At 31.0% G+C, this 24,879-nt stretch overlaps 1 protein-coding gene and 1 long non-coding RNA gene across 3 annotated transcripts in view; one reads left to right on the forward strand and one right to left on the reverse strand.

The window, feature by feature from the left end:
• LOC142323607 (glucose dehydrogenase [FAD, quinone]-like) overlaps positions 1-24,879 on the forward strand; it is a 136,591-nt gene that overhangs the window by 24,618 nt on the left and 87,094 nt on the right. The window lies entirely within an intron of this gene.
• Positions 7,437-24,879, reverse strand: part of LOC142323608 (uncharacterized) — a 470,455-nt gene continuing 453,012 nt past the window's right edge. Inside the window, exon 3 of the long non-coding RNA XR_012756133.1 lies at positions 7,437-7,525. This is a non-coding gene — a long non-coding RNA (uncharacterized LOC142323608). The remainder of the gene's footprint in view (positions 7,526-24,879) is intronic.

Consider the following 24,879-nt stretch of genomic DNA (forward strand, 5'->3'; position numbering starts at 1 on the left):
GGTTAAATTTTAGTAATATTACAGTACTTTCATTAAAATGACTGGTTTCTAATCGAATAATTAAGAAAAGCTTTTTTTTGGAGAAGGCTGATTAAATATTTAACGTAACAACAAACTGTCCGTTTTGTTTTGTTAGGAAACGATAGTTACCTAGTAATTGTTATTCTCATAGTGTATATTTCAATTCTTCACTATTTTTACAAGAATATTTTCTTTAAAAAAAAATAACTTTACGCTGAATCGTTTTAAAAATTAGTGGAAAAAATGGTTTTGTAGTGTATGTACAAGATTTTTACAATACTAGCAAAATTAAAAACTCCGTCCATAAAAATACACTAATTCTAATATTAACAGACATAATGTCAGCAGAAAAGATGATTCTGATCTTAAAATACCACACCGATTCATCCTATCCGAGAAACAGTATCCAACTAACTTTAAGATTTCTCGTACAGTTCTTCGACTCTCGATAAGGACTTCATTATTATTAAAATGCTGTAATCATTTCTAATAAATTACCAAACCATCTAAAAGACCTTCCTACTGATTTATTTAAAATTAAAGTTAAAGATTTTCTTTAACGCAAACAATACTGTCTGTCGATGAGTATTTCAGTAATATATTTTTAACAAAACCCCTGAATTAGCTGCATCCCATTCAAAATGTAGATAAATATACGCTCAAATAATTGCCATTAATCCAGGAAGTGAAAAAATTGGTTTTTGTTCATGAAGTATGCATTATTAAGCAACGATTAAAAAAAAGATTAATTTCTTTATCTGCGCAGAAGAAATGTGGACAAATAAATTAATATTTTTTCCAAAAATTATAATAGATTTTATTTCTTAATATTTATTGATAAATTTATTATATATGTAAATGTTGATTCCAGCAAAATTTTTATTTAATAAAACGGTACAGAAAAAATATTCCCATTACATCAAATATAATAAATAAAAAATTGTTAATTATCATAAAACCAAACGCAGGCGTTCTTAAGCAAACATATATTTTGAACCGGACTGAACATTTTTTTGCTTCCAAATCTCCAGAAAAATGAATAGAAAAGGATCTGAAATCTACGAATCAGATCCACATAAGAAGAAAAGCGTAGATTTTCCAAAAATAAGCTTTTTGTGTATTCTATTCGGCGGGAAGCATCGGTTCTGTTGGACTAGAACGTAACATACGTCATATTACCCAGGCGACGTTACGTTAACAAGCGATACAAACATTTCTCGACCAATTAGAGAATAAAAACTTTGAATATCTTTTCATATTATATCTTTAGAGATGCAAAACTGTTATTAAAACATTTAAGAAGGAAACAATATACATGCGCATCCACGTTGAAGCGTACAGTTTCGTAACGCCTACAGCCGATCAAAGAAAAATAATTTTATAATTTCACGTTAGAATATCAGAAAGTAAAGGTTTAATTAAATACACCTTAATTTAAATTTAGCTAATACGGTATTTAAAATATACAGACCGATCTAAAAATATTATAATTCAAGAATACGAACCGTTTTATGAGATGATATCCAAGTATTGTTTTTTTTTTTTTTAAATTAAGTAATAAAAGGTAAAATAGCCTATTTAATAATACAGCGAGTGACTTCCACTCAATGCACACCTTTTTATTACAAAAATATATTTCCGAGTGCGTATACCTACAATACCCGATTGAGAAAAACCATCCAGTTAATTTTTTAATTATCTATTTTCATATTACTTTATTATTTAATTCTTAGAAGACTTTTTTCATTCCTTAAAACAAAAAAGTTAAAGACTAGAGATTTAATTATCACCCGACACAGCCCTTATTTTTTTAACTGGAATATTTCATATTTATATGTTTTCTCTAAATAATGAATGGAATTACTATTAGTTTTCCATTAAAATTTAAACTATCTCGTCTTTCTATCTGCTTTCAACATGCCGTACAATAACAATAATTCTACACACATTATAATTACACCGAATGTAAATTTTATTTTAAAAGCAACACGTAACGAAGGAGTTATTTTTATTCGTAATTTTATACAATAATAACACGGTTTTGATTGAAACAGAAAAAAGTAAAAGTTAAACACGGTACTACGTCAGAGGTGTAGTCAGTCTATTATACGATTCTAGTTTATCGCAGCCGTTCTATTGAATACCTACCGCGGAAGGAAGACCTCATCCGGATCAAAGTTCATCCTTTGTATCGTGATTATTACCAGGAAAGTTAACCGCCAAGAAGTTAGCAAGCGAATAAGCAAAACGCATACAGCATGGATTTATATTATAGTTAATAATTTTGGCTTTATACACAGAAATCGACCTATCCAGTACGCTCAAATACAGACAACTCGTTTATTCTTAGGCGTATTTTGAACAGAGAATACAGCCGTTCAGCTGTTTTTTAAGTACTTAAATATCATGTAATATCCTAGACAGTTTTAATTATTTTGAAAGGACAAACATATTTATTTTTATCAAAACTTTTACATCATTTCGGAAAAATTATTAGAATGTTAAACTTAAATGATAAACGGTCGATAAAATAATTACGCTTGAATTTAACTTGCTCTCTGTCGTAGCTAGCCCCGGCCGACGTTCTCCTCCTACTATCTTCCCCTCATCCTTCTAAAAATTTACTAATTCAAAAAGATAATCGTTTAGACACGGAGGCTGGTAAGTAAAATTTGTTTAGAAAGTAATTAGTTTGAAGGTATTACTGGAAAAACGCACGAGCCGATCGCAAGGATCACACGGCCACAAAAAAAAATCTGTATTTTTTCTCTTTTTCGTCCTTTACGGGAGCACAACCAGTTATGCTCTCTCTTCAGGAAAATATTAAATAAGACAAAATATTTAAAACAAAAAGTAAGCGAGGCCAAAGTCGATATTGCTAATGAGTTTTTCAAATATAAAGCTCTAAAATAAGAGCGTACTATTTACTTTCTGAACGGATAGCGGAATACCGGTATAACAGTCAGTCAAGTCGGTCGAAAAACGTTTCAGTTATACTTTTATCGTTTCTCGTACGTCCCGCTGACCTTTCTAATCGTCCCTGCTAATAGTAACGGGCTTCTTTCTTCAAACGCTATCAGAAAATCTTCTTTTTAACACAAACGTACGATTAAAGGCTAATAGAGAACACTATCCAATAATAATTCACGAATCGGATGATATTACTTTACCGTTTTGTTGTTTTCTGACGTTGACCTCATATTGTCGAATACCCAGATAAAAAGTAGAAATAAATCGAATGAAAAATACGATTAATAAATTTCAATAAACAAACAGGAATTTTTACACGTTTTTATAAACCCGAATCTTAAAAAAATAAAAAACTATTGCTAGAACTGTAAAAAAAAAATTATTAATATTATTTAATACATATGTAATGAACGCATCAAAACACATCATTAAACGAAACAGAAAACAAACGGCTTATAATTTTGTTGATTTTATGACGGTATAATGTTACCGAACATCAGTAACTTACACCGCGGAAGGTTTTATAAACATTTTTTTTTCATTGACGCATGTTACAGCGGAGTTAAATTCTACTATTTAGTGTACATTTTAACTATCGATTTCATACAACCGATAGGTTCAAAGAGTTAAAAGTTAGAACGCGTAATAAAACTTCATGCTACAAAGGTAGGATGAAACAATTAACGGGTGAAACGATTTTTCAACGGTATCACTGTCGATAATATTTTTGGTGATATTTTTTTAAACTAAAAATCACAGGAGTAAAACTTTTATAAAGCCCAGACCGTATTCGTTAAAAGCACCTCCTCGATATCTCCAAAACTCCTCGACGGAAGCGACCTATTAAACAAGACGACAGTAAATTTCACGGTTGTAAGTTAACTCGTTCTTATGATACATAACCGAACCGACGTAGACACAAACACAAAATTTTATAACAAAAATTTTAGTATCTTTGTATTCAGGAATAACGAAAGGCTGAATAACGCAACACATTTTTTTTATATTAGCAATACTTTTTCTTCGTTAAACACACCTTAACAGCCTGGAATAAAAGAAAAAAAAATTATTCGGTACCTAAGAACCGCATCTATCTTATAAAAACGCACTAAACAAAAAGTAAATACTAAAATTTTTCGATCAAGAAAATAAGCCGACAGACTGTTACATTTTCTCGTAAATAATGCAGGTGTTGACAAAACATTATAAAAAAAATTGAAGTAAAATATTAAAAGAAAGTTTTATTCTCGAAATACCGTAAAACACTTGCACGTACATTTCCGCTAAACCTACGGTATAATTAACGAATAGAGGAAGTAAAAACGGAATGATGATGTCTATAATTTGCATAAAAAAACAAGTTGCGTATTTCATTTATAGATAATCATTTAAATGGCAATGCGATTAATGTCGACTATAATTTAATTTTTTATGAACCACATAAAAACCGTATTGAAATGAAAAAGCCGAGTTACAATAATCTTCCGCTGTCAATCTACACGCGCAAGACTGTAATATTAAAATAGATTCCTGACAGAGCTCATTTTACACCGTGGTTATTTTAAAATATACATATATAAATAACGGTTTTATTTTTAAAACACAACCGCTAAATTTCATCGAAGTTAACTATGGGAAAAATATTTGGAACCAAAGGTTTTACAACCTGAAATGAACGTTCTTATGCTAAAATATTGCCAAGTAAAAAAAAAAATCGGGCTACTTTAATAGCTTCATATGTTTTTTCATCGAATACTTCATTGGCTCGATGAATTTCATACTTATTCACCCACCGTTACGTTCTTTCGGTTTCAATATATTTCCTACTTTGTTCGGGCTTTAAAATTTTACGCTAGGCGAGAGAGATGATATTTTTTGAAAATCGTGCTATTTTCATAGATGAGGCAGCATTTTGCATCAACGGTGGCGTGTATCTGTATTACTCCCGAATTAAGGGGTGAGAACAATCGGATTAGATAGCCGATTTGTACGAGATTCTCCGAAAGTTCGAGTTTGTTATAGACTCAGTTACGGAAAGGGTATAGGAGCATTTTTCTTTGGGAAACACTATCGGCTACCAATGATCATACTTAGCCGTGTTGCCGACAGTATCCTTCGAAATTATTTACCGTACCGGCTCTGCTCGCTCCCATTCTTTAAAAGCTCCTCTACGTAGCTTACAGTAGCATTAATCCACATTTACTGAAAAAATACAGACGTAACTTTAGATCTACATCTAAAAATAACATTTGAAGAGTTCTTCTACAACCGAATTTTATTTATGATTTTTTTTCTTATGAGAAAGCGTCGTTAAATTTTAACGGGTAGGATTCAATTAATCGACTAAACGATAATGTACGTAAACTATTTATCGATTAAGCGAGAAAAAGCGATTATTACGGGTAATAAAAAGATATAATCGACGGTAAACAAGAAGAGATTAATGGAAACGTATAATTTTAAAAAGGGTTTTACGTCCGTAAACAGAATGAGATTATATTCGGCGATAAGGCAGTTATATTACATTTTATTTTTTAATTAGATAATTAGATGACAAAACAAGGAACGAAGAATATTCAACAGCCGGAAATAAAACAAAACGCTTCTGCTTCTGAATACACACAATAATAGGAAGTAATTCAGCTAGATTAATTATGAAGCGTAACCGAGAGAATTCTTTTTGAGATCGAAAAATAAACGGTGCGTTGCATACGTATTGTAATCTGTAATAACGAATACGTAAATTGAGAAAATGTCTTCACAATACATCCATCTGGAAATATTTTAAGATTAATAAAACCAATAAGTCTTTCGTAATCGATATTTAGCCGTATCGTATAAAACGATCATTTTTTATATCGGTTATTTTTAATTGAATCCTGACAGAAAGAACTATCGGAATATATCTATTCAGTAACATAATCTGTCAAATTATTTAACATTAATCTAATAAGCGATAAAGGCCGATTGAATTTAGGTAACGTGAATTTAAATTCTACAAGAACCGCTTGGTTTTAATACACTTTTTAAAGTTAATTATTTTAATTGGCAGTTAAATAAAAGAAATAGATTTACATTTACGATAATGTTGTTTTAATTTATTTAAACGTGAACTCTCAATAACTTATATAGCTTAAAGGCCCCGAAGAAACCGGATCGGGAGAAATATTTGTGTTTCTTCCGATCCGGTAAGCCGATTCCTAAGACGGTAACAGCAAGATTTAAATTTATTAAATTAGCGGTTTAATATTATATTTTAATGATAAAATCCACGTAATCCTGAGAACGTGGAAACATCAAGATGTTTCTTTAAAATAATTCCTCGCTTATCAGAGAAACAGATCTACTTTTTCGATAAAAACTATAATTGATTCCGTGATCAAATGAAGAGGAGATTCGCAAAAAACTGACTCATAGAAAAGGGGAGATTACAACCGTTTAGTCGTTTCTTTATTTATTTCTTTTCCAGCGCTTTTAATCGAATAAAATGTAGAATATTAGACTTAAGAGATCGAAAATGAGGTACCTACTACTCGACTATACAGACGAATCCAGATATCAATTCACCCGAACATTTATCGATGCCGTATTACAGATTAAACAAAATTTTCCTTTTAAAAACAGTTTAAAAAAATTACGCAATAAAAGTCGTTTATTCTTCTACAATTGATAATTATCAATGCTTGTTACCGATTCTATTATAGAATAATTTAGATCGCTTGCGATTTCAATGTATTTATGTCAAGACTCCGGTTTATAATGAAAATGAATCAATAAAATATTATGATTAGTTCTGTCAGCTTCTTTTAACACCAACGTAATAGACTGTTGCCTAATCAGTACATGCCCTGCATATAATACGTATATAAGTGTGTGCGTGTTTGTGTGTGAACGTGCGGGCCTACTTATAGCGCAGCAAACTTTATGCATTACGTTCTAAGTATTGTTCGACAAGGACTTCTTTCTCATTCGGTCTGGAGCTGAAATCGTTATTTCTGCAAACACCGATTACGAGTCAGATTTCTCAATGCAATACACTGATAAATTACTGGCCTGACACTAGCTTTATAATCTCCAAACGGGATATGAAATCGTATCTCAATATGCTATCGTTTTTAAAATATATAAATTGGTGATACTCGAATCACAGAAGAACATTTCCTTTATCTGAAAGTAGCGATGTTCTATCGCTTCGAAAAGAGATTTCGTTACGACTTTATGAATAATTATAATGTAAACTTATTTAGGAGATAATATAACCTGTAATGTTTCCTTTTTTTTTTTTAATTTCTCATCCACGCCAAAATTCACACTTATGATCCCAGAACAGACCGGTAAACGAGCAAGTATACCGGCCGCAGACTGCAGCTGCAATATAATAGGCGCATTTTCCGATATCCACCTACAAAATAAACTTTTTAATTTTGTAAAATTTCATATTTTTCCTACCTTTCAAGTCTGCAAATAACTTCATAAAGAAAGATTCCACCGCTAATAAAAACACCGATTCGAGTGAAGCTGAGGAGTAACTAACCTGAAAAAATAAAATGAAACAAAGATCAGTAATGTTTTTTGTAAATCTGTATTCAGAATTATAATTAATAGCCGTTCTGGCTATCAATTTCTCCAATACGCCTTATTCTTACATATGCCTTATGCATTTTTGTATTCTAAGGAAGGAACTATCGGGTTAAGTTGATTTAATTTGACGTCTTGAATAATTGTTCAATTTAATTTTTATCCCTAGAAATGTTTAAAATGCTTCACGACAAAGAAATTTCAAAAAAGATATTTTGTGAAGCGATACAGCTCCGTTTGAAAAAAAGGTACTTTTTGTTTTACGAGCTCTATTTACAAAATTCTACGATAACGTGAATTAATTTACGTTTATAACTGTGTAAGTATTTGAAAAATGCTGTTCTGGGTGGATCATAATTTTTCATAGGCCACCCTCAAATAACAATATTCTACTTGTTAACCGGGTCAAATGTGTACCAATCCTAGATCGTGAAACAATTACATGCTCATATCCTTACTTTCGATTAGAGAAAATTTTGAGGTCGCCTCCCGTATAATGATTAAGTATAAAAACAAATTTTACATATGTTTTTGTAAACTTTTTTTTATTTATTTGATTTTTTTTAAAATCAGAACAAAATTTTTCGACGGGAAAGAACGGATTCCAGGTCGAAATGAAAAAAATATGTTTTCGATGAAAGTTGTTTAAAAATTTTGTTTCTATTAATTTTGTTAATCCTGAATTATTTTTATTATTTTTGCCGTCTTAAGCGTACAAAACTTTGATCCTGAAAAATCAGAAACACTCGTTAGCATTTAGAAAAAATAACACCTGCAAATGTTATTTCAAATTTAATTAGCATCATTTTTTTTTTATTAAGCGCATCTTGATTACATAAAAACCAGAAACCTATTTTATGGTTAAGATGAATTCAACTTTTAACACGGTTAATTCGTATCGATCAAACTCACGAACAACGAAAAGAGATAATAATCATGTATGAACAAATATTTCACGACGAAAAAATTACGAAAAATATTTCATTATACACAAATATTGTAATTAATGTAGAGAAGTAGCTTTAATTCCATAAACATAATTCATGTTTCTTTAAAAAAAAAATTAACATATTTCTGTGACACAAAATACTTTTAAAACAGGTTTTCGGTTCTTTTGTTACGACGTACCATATTTCTTTTGATGCCAACATTGTAAAACAATTAAACGTTTTTTTTTTAATAATTTTAAATATATGTACATATTAATATATTGTATAATTCTGATTACAGATAACAAAATTTTTCAAATAAAAAAACAAAAATTAAAGAGAAGTCTAAAAAACCTGTTTCATGTTTTTATCTTACAGTTGCTTAACGATAAGTTTGGCCTAAAAATATTTTTAAAATAATTAAAATATCAGTTACCATATTTAGAAAAAATTATGTAATAGTAATTATATTTCATGTATTACGTAAGATGTAACGCTACGTGTATTCCTCATAAACAATCTATATTAAAAAGTAAGGTTTACAGTTTCTTTTTGTCACGATTCAGCCGTTTGTTTATTAATAAACACACATAATGAAATAATAATTCGTTACTTTAGAGACTCAACTCGAATAAACACCGAAATACAGACGGCAACAAAGCCTCGTTTCTTTGTACACGGTACACCTGACGCGCGTAGTCTTAACTTAAGTCTTACCTCCTTTAATTTCTTCGCAAATGAAATGTAATACTATCGAATCTTGGCGGTATAAACTTCTGTGAACTACGGGATTCAGTTAATTAAAAGGACGGTTTCAGCTGTTCGCATTTTATCCTTACCTCAAAAATTTCAATTTAGACGATTCTATTTCTTCAGACGTTTCAGAAGTCGCTACGGAACTTTCAGATCGTAAGGATATAGTCTTACCCGAGACCGTATGAAGTTTCGGTCGTTACTCGTTAACCGGTACGATGCTGATTTTTAAATCTGATTTTATGGACTGCAAAATATCTTTTGAAGTTAAAAGATCCCGTATCACAAATTAATCGCTTTAGGTACTCGATTTTTTATCTTCATTTTTTCGCAAACGTTTCTCTTCTCTAAAATCCTAATAAAAATCTTTCGGAGATTAAATTACGCACGTAAAAGTGTTTCGTAAATACGATCGCATTAAGAAGTCTATGTGAGCTTTCAGTATGTTATGAAATATGCATTCGTAGGATGGTATTACTTTTTCATGTAATATTTTTGTTAATTTCATTATTCAAACAATGCAGTAATATTACTATAGTTACGATATATTGTTACGTAAATATATACAATAAAATTAAGAAACAGGTCGTTACAGAACAATGAGACGATACGCATTTGTGTTTTTAAATCGAGAAATCCTTCCAGACCCACTATATAAATAGAAAGTGTGACTTTTTAAGTGTTAATTAACTTAATTTATTACTACCTTGTCGGTTTTATATAAAAGTTGATGAGAGGTGTAAGCTTTTTATTCCGTGTGACTTTTATTCCAAGGAATTAAATAAAATAACACACTTGCGACCATGTAAGCGACGGTATATTAATAAAGAATACAATTAAACAGGAACTGACACCGATGTTACACGTATACGTAACGTGTCGTATTCAAATGCACCCTCTCTCTTACTCCTACATCGTCCTGTTTCATTCGTTAACCGATAACTGAAGTTAAAATTTCATTCCGACTAAGGCGATTTAAGTATTTATTAATTATAAATAAACAATAATACATGTCGGTATAACTGAACTAACAAAAGGGATCATTATTTAATGGAAATAGAAAAGGTGCGTTCGTTTCTCAACGACTTATAATTAACCGTGTACAAATATGCTCGGGTGCGCACAAAAGGCCCCTTTTTTACCCAACCATAAAGACTATTAATCCTACTCGCCATCTAAGAAATTAAAAAAGAAGGTTAAAAACGATGCGGTTTAACTTTTCTAGCGTTCGCATAGAACGTTTGAATGTAACCTTTCTCTGGAATAATGTTGAAATTTTTAATACGCTTACACCTTACTTATTTTCTTATCGATTAATTTGTTTTCCCGCAAAAAGATAGATAACATTAAAATGAGTCCTGCTGATCTGTTAAACCGCATAAAACGTATTAGCAAGATACATTCTAAATTTACGCGTAATCTGCAATTTATATAACAGCCTTCCTCGCCACGTAGAAGAGGTGTGTGTAACCCGTCGTTTCACAACAGAAAGGGATAAATAAATCGGTTGCTTAAAACTATTTGTCCCAACCGTTCTTATCGCTGTAAAGCACATAAAATACCTGAGATACAAGAAACGCTACGAGGTAAAGTAACACTCGGTTTCTTTTTTTTTTTGTCTTCAGTCATTTGACTGGTTTGATGCAGCTCTCCAAGATTCCCTATCTAGTGCTAGTCGTTTCATTTCAGTATACCCTCTACATCCTACATCCCCAACAATTTGTTTTACATACTCCAAACGTGGCCTGCCTACACAATTTTTCCCTTCTACCTGTCCTTCCAATATTAAAGCGACTATTCCAGGATGCCTTAGTATGTGGCCTATAAGTCTGTCTCTTCTTTTAACTATATTTTTCCAAATGCTACTTTCTTCATCTATTTGCCGCAATACCTCTTCATTTGTCACTTTATCCACCCATCTGATTTTTAACATTCTCCTATAGCACCGCATTTCAAAAGCTTCTAATCTTTTCTTCTCAGATACTCCGATTGTCCAAGTTTCACTCCCATATAAAGCGACACTCCAAACATACACTTTCAAAAATCTTTTCCTGACATTTAAATTCATTTTTGATGTAAACAAATTATATTTCTTACTGAAGGCTCGTTTAGCTTGTGCTATTCGGCATTTTATATCGCTCCTGCCTCGTCCATCTTTAGTAATTTTACTTCCCAAATAACAAAATTCTTCTACCTCCATAATCTTTTCTCCTCCTATTTTCACATTCAGCGGTCCATCTTTGTTATTTCTACTACATTTCATTACTTTTGTTTTGTTCTTGTTTATTTTCATGCGATAGTTTTTGCGTAGGACTTCATCTATGCCGTTCATTGTTTCTTCTAAATCCTTTTTACTCTCGGCTAGAATTACTATATCATCAGCAAATCGTAGCATCTTTATCTTTTCACCTTGTACTGTTACTCCGAATCTAAATTGTTCTTTAACATCATTAACTGCTAGTTCCATGTAAAGATTAAAAAGTAACGGCGATAGGGAACATCCTTGTCGGACTCCCTTTCTTATTAGGGCTTCTTTCTTATGTTCTTCAATTGTTATTGTTGCTGTTTGGTTCCTGTACATGTTAGCAATTGTTCTTCTATCTCTGTATTTGAACCCTAATTTTTTTTAAATGCTGAACATTTTATTCCAGTCTACGTTATCGAAAGCCTTTTCTAGGTCTATAAACGCCAAGTATGTTGGTTTGTTTTTCTTTAATCTTTCTTCTACTATTAATCTGAAGCCTAAAATTGCTTCCCTTGTCCCTATACTTTTCCTGAAACCAAATTGGTCTTCTCCTAACACTTCTTCCACTCTCCTCTCAATTCTTCTGTATAAAATTCTAGTTAAGATTTTTGATGCATGACTAGTTAAACTAATTGTTCTGTATTCTTCACGTTTATCTGCCCCTGCTTTCTTTGGTATCATAACTATAACACTTTTTTTGAAGTCTGATGGAAATTCCCCATTTTCATAAATATTACACACCAGTTTGTATAATCTATCAATCGCTTCCTCACCTGCACTGCGCAGTAATTCTACAGGTATTCCGTCTATTCCAGGAGCCTTTCTGCCATTTAAATCTTTTAATGCTCTCTTAAATTCAGATCTCAGTATTTTTTATCCCATTTCATCCTCCTCAACTTCCTCTTTTTCCTCTATAACACCATTTTCTAATTCATTTCCTCCGTATAACTCTTCAATATATTCCACCCATCTATCGACTTTACCTTTCGTATTATATATTGGTGCACCATCTTTGTTTAACACATTATTAGATTTTAATTTATGTACCCCAAAATTTTCCTTAACTTTCCTGTATGCTCCGTCTATTTTACCAATGTTCATTTCTCTTTCCACTTCTGAACACTTTTCTTTAATCCACTCTTCTTTCGCCAGTTTGCACTTCCTGTTTATAGCATTTCTTAATTGCCGATAGTTCCTTTTACTTTCTTCATCACTAGCATTCTTATATTTTCTACGTTCATCCATCAGCTGCAATATATCGTCTGAAACCCAAGGTTTTCTACCAGTTCTCTTTATTCCGCCTAAGTTTGCTTCTGCTGATTTAAGAATTTCCTTTTTAACATTCTCCCATTCTTCTTCTACTCGGTTTCTATAACAGTAATATTCACTAAACAGCCGGTCTCGGTGGTGAAGTTTAAAAGTGTATCTTGTACAGCCGAGTATCATCTGCATTTCGGCATCGGAAGCTCGGTACCGTCATACGCAACGGTATATTCGGCTCAGAAAAGGCAACGTGAAATCGCTTTACTCTTCGTTTTCCTAAGTCGACCCGGTAGGGTTTCCTTTTTACTATTTAAAACGATTACGGAATATTTACGACACAAATAAACGGAGGTTAAGGCTATATAAACAACAATTTAAATAAAAATAACCGTACGAACACAAAATTACAATATAATTTATCTAAATTCCATTCTGAATAATATTAGGCAAAATACAAAGAATTTAACATAGCCGAGAAGCATTATTAGAAATCGAATAGCATTAGAAATAAGAACGGTACTAAATGAAGAAAGTTACCGACAGCGTAGTGGATATCAAAGGTTTCTGAAGAGTAACTAACCGCAAAGTACATTATCGTATACGTTAAACTAATATTACGCGAGCATTATTAATATAACTTTTCAAATAAATTAAAAAGTCCACAAGGTAGCCGTATTTCATGTAGAAAGAAAAATATTTCTATTTACTTGGAAGCAAAGAGGAAATCTAATTTCAATCGTCGATAAAAGGGGGAAGTTATAATCTTTTTTTTTTATTTCGAAGAGAATAATAAGGATGTACCCAAACTTAGCGTCACAATAATTCCGGATAAACAAAAAGCGTTTATGTGATATATAAATAATGAAAATAAATAAATCACATTTTACAAATTGGTTTGTAAATCACAGAGGAAGTACTGAGATCTATTAAAGGAAGGTTGAAGGACACACGTTGGTCGAGTGTACCGTACTTTACGAACGAAACCATCAACTTTATAAAAATATTTATTTATTAAGTTTTTTCTTTAAATTTAAGGGCGGAAATCAATTATAAACTGAAAAACTCAAAACGGTCCAACGCCGTATCAAAAGTATATTGAAAAACAATCGCTGTACTTAATTTTGATGTCCAATTAACGATAACTGTACAATCAAATTTAAAAATGGCGGAAGCAGCGGCTACAAACTGAACTGAAGAACGAATAAAACCCAGAAAAATCCATTCACAGAAAATATACTACTAAAAGTAGACACAAAAAAAGAACAAAAAATATTTGGATTTTTATAGTATGATGGTGGACGGTAGCGTTCAACAAAGACACTATTCTTTCTGTCCCGCGGCTCCACTAAAAGTACAAACTTGAGACCAAAATACAATTCGGTTCAATGGAAGTTACGCGTTCAATGCAACTAGGAAGTCAGGTTCAGAGACCCGGCACCGATCGACGAGAGAAAATTTACTATGTTTTTAAACTTAAGCACATAGTATGTTTAACTTTGCACATAGTAGCGGTAGACATCGGTGCCGATTTGCAGGTTGTCTGAGTCAGACGATTTGTTGGAATGATATGTTCATTCTGGTTTCAGATCCGGCACGAAAAGGAAATTTGGACGTTTAATAAGTGCACTGTTTTTGTTTAAATGGTAAAAAGTATATTTTAATAATTGTGTGTTTTTGAACTTTTTAAGGTGTTTTTTTGTTTTATTTATATAGAAACTTTACAACAAAAAATTTATAGGTCTGTAATTATCGTATTCGTAATAAACAAAAACCTGCAAACTGTAATATTGTGTAAACATAAATAATGGATATTGAAACTCTTAATTTCCTAAGTAAAGTTGAAATAGGAAATTTGAAGTAAAAAGCTTAAATTGCATTCTTACATAGTTGTTGATCGTTGTCGGCAAGAAATAGCCAAAGATATTGGTGTTTAAGGAAAGTAATAAATAAGAAAACCAATAATTTTTGAATACAATACTTGCAGTAATATTTTTGCAATTCTGTTTTATTATCTGTTGAGCAATAAAACAGTATCAGTTAATTACAATAAATGTTATATTAATACCAGTTCAGTATTACTTCATATAATACGGTGTTTTGCTAGTTTTCAGTCATCATATGATACGGGAACTTTTTCCATGCAACAACTAAAAATATTTCTTATATCTTTGGTCTGAGTTGAAAGCCTTCCACGTCCCTCCCAAGTTACTGAATCACCATGAATAGCATGAGTTAAGCGCCTGTGAAACCCTTTTTATCTATAATGGTATAATGAAAAACACAAACCCATTTGATAATTGTTTCGGCTAAATCGATTTTTGTTTGAATGGCTTTGGAAGAATACGCCATTTTGAATACAAAATTCCAAAAGCGCATTCTACAGATTTTCTTGCCCTAGACAAGCGTCTGTTAAAGTTGGCCTTCTTTTTTGTCAAATTCTTGCGTTTATATGGTTTCATAAGGTAAGGAAGCAAAGGACAAGCCTGATTTGCCAAATAACGTAGAGAACTTTCCCGTTAATATGAAGGAGAACGTCAAACTTCTGGAAAACGTATTTGTTTACCACTGATAAAATTAAATAAGTCCGAAAGCGACCCCCGTCACATTGTTTTCCATAACCACCAACGTCAATAGCGATAAACTTGTTTTTTCCCATCCACAAGCCCCTGAAGAACCAGAGAAAAGAAATGTTTGTAATTATAGAACATCGAGTCAGTATTATCTAGACAAATAACACGAACGTATTTTCCATCTAAACAACCAAAAACATGAGGGAAATTCCAGACTTCTTCAAATTCTGCTGCATTATTTTTAAGTGATTCCGCAGCCGGTACCGACACGTGCAGAAGGTGTCGTCGCTCTTTCCAAAGTATTTGAACGGTTTTTTTATAATACTTTAATACTGTTGACTACATTACATACATTTCCCATGCGAAAAGGGAGGTCAAAGCCCGGATTTACATGCCACTGGTAAGGTACCTGAAAGCAACAATAGGAGGATTTGGTACAATTTTTTTATAATTTTATCGCGTTTTCATATTCAATTAGTCGCATTTGGACTAAACTATTGTTAGCAAAGTTAAAATAATAACCTGTAGTTATATTATTTTATTTAATTCCATGTAGAATAGTCACGTTCGAAGGTGACATGAGGGTTTATCCTTTGCTTCAGGTACTGTTTTGAGAAAGAAATGGAAATATTTAAGAGATCCATTTGCTGTACAGTTCGGGAAATTGAAGCCTATAACACAGGGAATCCAGCAAACGAATCACCTGAACCAAAATAGTCGCATTTTAAATCTCTATTGTTTATAAGAAACGTTGTGACGCCAGGAGCCTCCTCAGGTAATTTGTCAGCGACAAAAACTGCTCCATCGCCCGATGAAACAAGCCAACAGATTTATAATGTCAATGAAGACATCGGTAACGATGCTGCTGAAAACCAGGGTTTTCAAGAAGATCCCGTTACATTTGATGAATCTAATATCAAAGAAAAGACACACGTTCCACGTAAAGCAAACAGTTTAAGAACAGGAGCTGGAAACATTGAAAACGAGGATATTTGACGACAAGAGAAGAAGAGACGGAGGATTCCGACTAACGATAAATACAATGAGACAATGATCGACATGAAGTAGAGAAAAGTTAAAAGTGTTAGAGGAGATCTTTACTAAGCGCAAGGCTGAAAATGAAGATGAACTGTATTTCCGTAGCCTGCTACAACACGTTGCAAAAATACCGGGCAACATGAAGTTGTCTTTCAGAAACCGTGTTCAAGAAGTTGTGGAGCAATTTACGTACAAGTCTGTATCTTCAAATTACGAGTTGCGTTTAAATACGGTGCCAACTGCATCTCAGACATCGGACGTCTACAGCTATTCATCTCTGAGTACCATACTATCCTCGGATCAATCTGCATTATTTCCACATAACATGGATAATTATCCGAACTATTGGTATTTTACAACACTACAAGATACATAACTCTGTAAAAATCCCTGTAACTCTTAACGATTGATCTACTGTGTAAAGATTTCATTTGACATAAATTTGTTTTTTACTTTACATTTTTAATGTTAATTTGACATAAAAAATAAAAAAAATAACTTCAATAACAATTATGAAAAATCGATATTAGTATAATTATTTTATCTGACGGTTAACATTAGCCATTATTCTGCCAAAATTTACTTTTGATGATAATTACACCAATCTTTCGATACCGATGTCAATTTTCTCTAGAAAGTAATAGAAAGTTTGAATTTCCATTCTAAAATATTCAAAGAACTTGATAGGATTTTTTTTTTGTATCGTCAAAAAGGTGATAGTATTCTCCTATACTCCCCTGGCCTTAATAATATCATAAACCATATGTTTCTCTTGTTTTAATTTCAAACTGACGTTTTCTGATGCTAATAGTATCAAGACATCTTCCTTACAACTGAACTCCGATAATAAAATAGCGACTAAATAGATAATTTTATTGCGATGACGAGTTTGTAAATCTGACTATTGTGTGAACCCACGCCGAACCCCTTCACGCCGACTGTCGGCGCCGGTAATCTGAATATAACTTCCCGCTTTTATTGAGCGGGTGCCCTTACCCTAAAGGACGAGTCGTTCAACCGATACGCACACCACTATTGTGATTCGTGTAGATGGCAAAAGCAGTAAAATATTCTAAAATATTCATTTTAGAAGAACTTTATGAAGCGTTGAACACTAAAAAGAAATACAATTTATTAATAATATACCGATGATCGGCGTTCTACTCGTTAATTTTATAAATCACAGTCTTTGTTAAAACTAAAACAAAAATTTTCTTGTCCGTTACATCGCCTATAATTCAGCTCGAATACGCGTAACTTATTGAAAAAAAAAAAAAATATAACAAAATTCAGATATTTACAGACGCCTAATACGGTACCATTAAACGTTTTCATTACGTATTCGCTCGTACAAAAATGTAACCGTTTCATACTTAGTTTCTTTAGGCGAAGACAAATGTAGATTAACGTCTAGCGTTACAGAAAAATACTTTCACTAAACCGATCGATTTATTGCAAGTCACACAAATTTAAATAAATCTAAATACTAAAACAATATGTAACGTATTAAATTATCATATACATATTATGTAGGACGCTCTTGAAACCAGTCTTCTATGTGCATACAAAAAAAATTAATACCTTACATCAACTTCTTAATACAATAACAAATAGGTCGCTTTTTAAAGCTTTTACTACGTATTGTTCAAAAACAAATAACTATAAACTTTTAAAAGACAAAATTTTGATTTCCTTGATGTACAATTTCCTTTTTTCGAAATAGATTTTACTCCTTCAGGATAACAGGATAGTCTTTTAAAAATAATATAATTCAGTATCGATAAGAGAAATAATCAAACAATTAAGAGAAAGAATTTAAGAATTCTTGAGAACTATGAACTATGCGGAGAACTTCTTAGGAGGTTGGTTTTTTATTATTTTTTTTATTTTGTATTGTGAATATTTTAATTTAGTTGATTTATATTATTCTTAGAGTTTTTCTTTCCTTTATTTTTTATTTTTCTTTGCTAAACTAATCGTTCTACTTTTGATTTTTCAGCTTGTATGAATCGGTCTCTAGTTTCAATATTGAGTATAGATCTTTTAGATTTTCTTTATTTTTTTTATCTGAGTATATATATAAATAAAACTGTAAATGTTCGTTCGTTCAAAATCTTAAATCTCCGAAAGTTCTTCACAGATTGCTTTGAAATTTTGACACAACGTTTAGGTTTTATATACCTAATAGTAGGCATATACCTAAGATGATGTCACACCTGTGACAGATAAAAACATGCGTTTTTGTAAAACAGCACTATCTGTTGGATGTAAAAGCAACACACGCTATACAAAATATTTTACGATTCCATTTCAATGTTTCCGATATGTGTGTCCGCTATAGACTAAAAAAATGATGGATCGATTTACTTGCGGGTAAAAGGGAGATAGGGAAAATGGAGTAAGGAAGAAAGGGAAATAGGGAGATAGAGAAATGTGAAAGGTTAAATTTTGTGAAGTTCCGTAACGTTCAGTTTTTTAATGTTTTATCAATATTTCAATTGTGTTCATTTAATCTATGTATATACTCAAATGTAACAATAGCGAATATAATATTATACATAATATAATGTACATATTTTTTATTTATCGGCAAACTTGTCAGTATAGCGAATAAACAGGTAAAACCCTACAAGAATTTTTTCTAAGTTACAGGTATGCGTATTTTAGTATATATATATATATATATATATATAAATATAAGTACTGTATATATATGTATTTATTTTTTTTTAATGTATCCAGAAATCTGAAGAAGAACTAAAGGAAATTATCCTCTATTTATTAGTCCACTTTTTAACCTAATATTTACGCCGACGTGAAACACATAAAAACATTTTAAAAACGTTCAGTAACTGATCTTTTCCCTGTTCCTCGCCCGATTCGGATTCAATCAACTGTTTTTTGGTTTTTTTTGTTACAGGCAGCTATTTCTGTCGGGAACGGTTGTTTAATTTTTTTATTTCTAATTATGATCCTTTCTATAAGCTGAATACAAATTGTATAAAATAATTCAAAACGGCCGTTATTATTACAGCGATGGAATGGTGTAGGGAAAAAATTATTTTAAGAAAATCGCAAAATTATACGCTGTAGAAAGGAAAATACACATATATCGTATGAACAAATAATAACGTAGCTACAAAGCTGCTACTGTAGAGTGCTCTTCGTAAAACGGTGCTCCGGCTGATTATTTTCTTAAAATATTTTTGTTAGCGTACATTACCCGCATAGGAAAAAAATTGAGATTTATTTTACTTACAGATACCGGTTCCTCGATGTAATAATGATTGTTTCTTTTTTTATTTCTTCATCGTTTTCTTATTCGGTTTATCAAAACAAACAAATTTTTAATAATCGTTCCTAATAAAATAGCCATCGGTTGAAAAACGGCCGGTAGATGGAGTAGTGTTAACCGGGGTAACTCGAAAAACATCCAGATCGGTGAAGGGCAACGAAAAATTATTAGTAATTAGGCAGATAACAAGGAATATTTATTACTTTTTTTTGTGATCTACATGGACGTAAATTCAAGTCTGGTTAAAAAGTAGTCGATAAAAGATTTCTTTAATTAAAAAAAAAAAACAAAATATCAAAAGTTAACATGAAAAATAACGACGGGTAATAAAATAATACCGCGATTGAGCTTTTTACTGTAATTATAAAGAGAATTATCAAACTCAGCGGTAAAATAGCCCACTATTGTATGTAGCAGTAGAATGCTGAATATAGACCTAAACACATTCGACATTCATAGTTAAATTTACTTAATTACTACGATAATTATAATTAATAAATGAGTAAAAATATTTATTATCGTTGAAAACTAGTGAATTATACGCTAGTAGGGTAGCATAAATAAATATTTGGTCGAGGCGTGTTTGAAGAAAAGAAAAAAAACAACAAAGACACATGGTAGGTAGAAAAAGATTACTTTTAGTCAGGAAAATACCTCACGATTTTTTTTAAAATGACACCGGATTTAAGTGTTTAAACGGATTTAATCTTTTAAATTTAAAAGTTTATTTATTCTTTATAGTTTTTTATATAGTTATCAGTCGGTTTAAAATCTATAATCTATAAATATGAATAATCAAAATTATAAAAAAATATCATACCTAACGATAAAGTACGGAGTATAATTTAAACATTTTTGTATAGATTTTGTAGGTATACATTTTTGACACATGGTAGGTAGAAAAAGATTACTTTTAGTCAGGAAAATACCTCACGATTTTTTTTAAAATGACACCGGATTTAAGTGTTTAAACGGATTTAATCTTTTAAATTTAAAAGTTTATTTATTCTTTATAGTTTTTTATATAGTTATCAGTCGGTTTAAAATCTATAATCTATAAATATGAATAATCAAAATTATAAAAAAATATCATACCTAACGATAAAGTACGGAGTATAATTTAAACATTTTTGTATAGATTTTGTAGGTATACATTTTTGACACATGGTAGGTAGAAAAAGATTACTTTTAGTCAGGAAAATACCTCACGATTTTTTTTAAAATGACACCGGATTTAAGTGTTTAAACGGATTTAATCTTTTAAATTTAAAAGTTTATTTATTCTTTATAGTTTTTTATATAGTTATCAGTCGGTTTAAAATCTATAATCTATAAATATGAATAATCAAAATTATAAAAAAATATCATACCTAACGATAAAGTACGGAGTATAATTTAAACATTTTTGTATAGATTTTGAGATTTCTTAGGCTCAGGAAAAGTCGACTTCATGGAACGAACATATGGCAATAAATTCCTTTTAGAAAAGGTGCGTGTTAAAAAAAAAATCCTTATTAGTTCACAATCTACATCAAGCACGAGAGTACAATATATCGTTAAGATCAGGAGTCGGGTGAACGCTTTTGAGTATTTTCATGTTTTTTGGATTAATGTTTTATTCCTTCCAACAACTGAATTATATTTATAGACGGCTAAATTTTTTAAAATTACTATTTCAAAAATTATTTGCTACTATAAAAAAAAATCTTTAAATTAATGAACGAAATGAACCGTTATATCACAAATCCGGGTAGATATTTTTCGTTTACCGAACTATAGAGGTTTAGACCGTGATTTAAGCGATATGATTTTATTTATGCTGAAGCTCAAATATTTATTTATCTAAACAGTCTGAATTCTTGTATTTATCCCGTCTGCTAGAGGAATTCTCGCGATAGCAATTCCTTACTTTCTACGATGAAGATAATTTGTATTCTCCAACGGTTAATAGTCGTTTTGTAGGTAATTTTTGCTAGATTTGTGGTGATATGGTTTGATGTTAATGGAAAGTCCGATGATAATTTCCGTTTCATCATTCTTCGGTATGCTAATCCGATCGTCTCGACCCGGTCGTTCTCTTGAATTTTTCACGGTCGTATTCTCGTTAATAAACCGTAACGATTTCAAGAAATAATGAAAGTAAGAGGGAAACTTTGATTTTAAAAACTGTTAACGCATTCCACTTTTTGGACTGTAATTTTATTACGAATTACCTACATATCTCTTTTCGTTTTCCATCCTTTAAGAATTTATAATTTTTCAAACGATCAGAACAGTATTAAATGTACGCGAAATGGGAATCCCGCACAATTAAAATTTTTTTAAAAATTCACGAACTGTTAACTCGATTCTGCACGGAACGGAAAGTACTCTGTAAAGCAAACATCGTGTCGACGAAATTAGAAATATTCTAATAATCTGAAATTTGTTTTTTATTATTTTACAGCCGGTAACAAATTGAATTATCTCGGTTCGAAAGCTTTTCAGAGTTTGATGAAAGCGTTCGGCCGATCGAAAAACAAATTGTAACATCAAAGTGTTTACACCGAATTAATATTATTTTGTAAGTTTATTTCTAAGCGATAAACTCAATTCGTATACTCTAATAATCAGTTGATAGAGGAAGAAGATTAACCAGATACTCGACAGAAATAAACTCGCTTCATAATAATTTTATTAGAAAGCAGATTTTTTAAATCATTAAAATATATTCACTCTACAAATTTTAACCATCTAAACACAATCTAAGTAATCTCTTCATTCTAAAAGAATTTTTTTTTGTTTCCTCATATTTTGTACCTTGTGTGTTTTAACTGTTTTTTTTTTTTTTTTACTTTCGAATGCAAAAGAGAAATACAGTAATAATTTCTATTGTTAAATAAAATAAGCTTAATTACAATGAATTGTATATTTCAAAAAATTTTCCGCTTTTACAGGTTCTTGAAAAATTTTGACAGAAATTAGTAGAGTATTTAAATACGAGACGATTTAAAAATGTAATTTAATTAAACAAAATTAATTACTGGTGTTTTGAATTTAAAATTCAAAACAGTAATTTAAAAGGTGAAATAAAATTTAGTTTAAGGAATTATAAATTTTAAAAACCAAGCTTTTGTTAAACCCTTGACAGGAAACACCTTTAAATGAAAATGGCTAGAATATATATAAATTTCACATAAAATAAATAATAAGTTCCATTTTTAACTTTTCCTAGATTCACTTAAAAAAATATATATATATATATATATATATATATAAAATTACATAACTTATAAAAATAAAACCGTTTAAGAGTTCATGTTGCATTAAAAGGTTTTTGACTCGGTATAAAAAAGAAATAAATACTTTTTAAAAAACTAAATTTTTAAAAGAAAACTTAATTCTAAAAAAAATTTTTAAACTTCTTCTAGAAAAATAAAAATAAATTACTTAGATGGTATAACGGAATCGTGCCCGTTACTCTTTCTATAGGTAAGATTTTAAAATCTTCAGATAAAAACGATATTAAAATTGTAGAAAGAGTGCGACATCGCTTGATAAAGTATTTCTTGCAAAAGTACAATTTTATGAAAGTCTGAATCCTGTATCTATTTGTCGACTAGAAATTCTAGCACATCGACAATTTTATATATATATATATATATATATATATATATATATATGTGTAGCTTAAGCCGCGCTGAAAATGACCGTCGTATGATTTACTCGAATTACCGGTATGTACTAACGTGTGCCGAAGCTGCGCCTTCAGCTCACAAGGTTTGGGAGAAATCGCATTTTTTAGTTACTCTTTCCTGATTCGTATATTTGTTTCAATCGTCTTCTATTTGTGTAAACTGACGTTTTGTTTACTATTTATTTAACTTTGTGTCGGCTGGAAAAAATTCAATAAAAAAATTGTATTGTTTTGTCGGGGTTAAGCCTTCGGGAACTTTTTTTTGTTTGTTTATCGATTAAGACTGCGAAAGGTGAAAGATGTTTATTCTGTACGTTGAAGATACTGATGTTAATGTAAATAGTGAACTGCAAGGAGAAAGTCGACTATGTCAAGGACGTTTGTTTAATAAACGAGCAACCGACCGTTTGGCCGCGGCTCACAGGTAAACAGGAAGCTACACAGCCGCGCACTTCCTACACATTTCTGCCGGCGGCATGCTACAATAACAACCGAAAGGTGACGCCGTCTTATACTATGACTATACTACCGCGTTTATCTATATAACACCCGATAATCTTCATCGCATTATTATAAACAAGATAGACGTAAATTGTCTACTTTTCTCCTCGCGAAAAAATTACAACCTCACCTTCTTTTGCACCCGGCTTTCTTTCACGTGCATATTTATATCATAATCTTGTCTAAACGCTCAACAACGACGTGCGATTTCGCATCGATAAAATATCCGCGAATAAACAATCCTTCATAAAACGTTTGCAAATAATGACGTTACTTTCAAAATCAGACGCTTACCTGTTCAGCTGCACAGTATTTTTTGAAATCGAACTTAATAAAAAAAAAAATATATATATACACTTCTTGGTCGCTATAATAGGTACTTCGGTTCTACGGCGAAAAGAATATTTTCCTGCATGAATTATATATTTTTTATTTCAACGCAAGCGTATTTTTTATAATCTATATCTTCAATAATCATTTCCATTTTTAAGTTATTTGATAAAATTTACGTTGCGATTTGATGATCGCTAATTTTTTATTTCTTTTAAAGTTATACGGAACCAGAGATTATCTATCGGAACATAGTACCGTAAAAATACGATACACATGGAAATGCCCGTACGTTTTATTTTACGGATCGAAGAATTTCTTTGAATTTCCGAGGAAAATACAGTTGTCTTGTATCAGCGGTAGTGAATTTAATTGCAAATTTATCATAGACCTTTTATTCGAAGTGAAATCCTCTTCAAGTAACGAAAAAACCTTCTTTCAGAAATAGTTAGTTAGCCTTCAGCGATTTATTGTACTCGTTAAAATACCTACGGTTTGGATAAGTGCTCTCAAATGATTACAGCCACTCACTCGAAGATCTTACGATTCCTAGAGCGATGAATTGTTACTACTCGTATTCACTACAAGTCAGATTATTTACACATTTTTTCCATATTAATCATCATCAGTTTAATATATACGTATATACGAATTTGTTTGTTTATATCATTTTTATTTTTTCCTAAACTACATGTTTTTAGCCAAATTAG

Source organism: Lycorma delicatula, chromosome 4 (genome assembly GCF_047948215.1).
Source record: "Lycorma delicatula isolate Av1 chromosome 4, ASM4794821v1, whole genome shotgun sequence".
NCBI classification, from domain to species: Eukaryota; Metazoa; Arthropoda; class Insecta; order Hemiptera; family Fulgoridae; genus Lycorma; species Lycorma delicatula.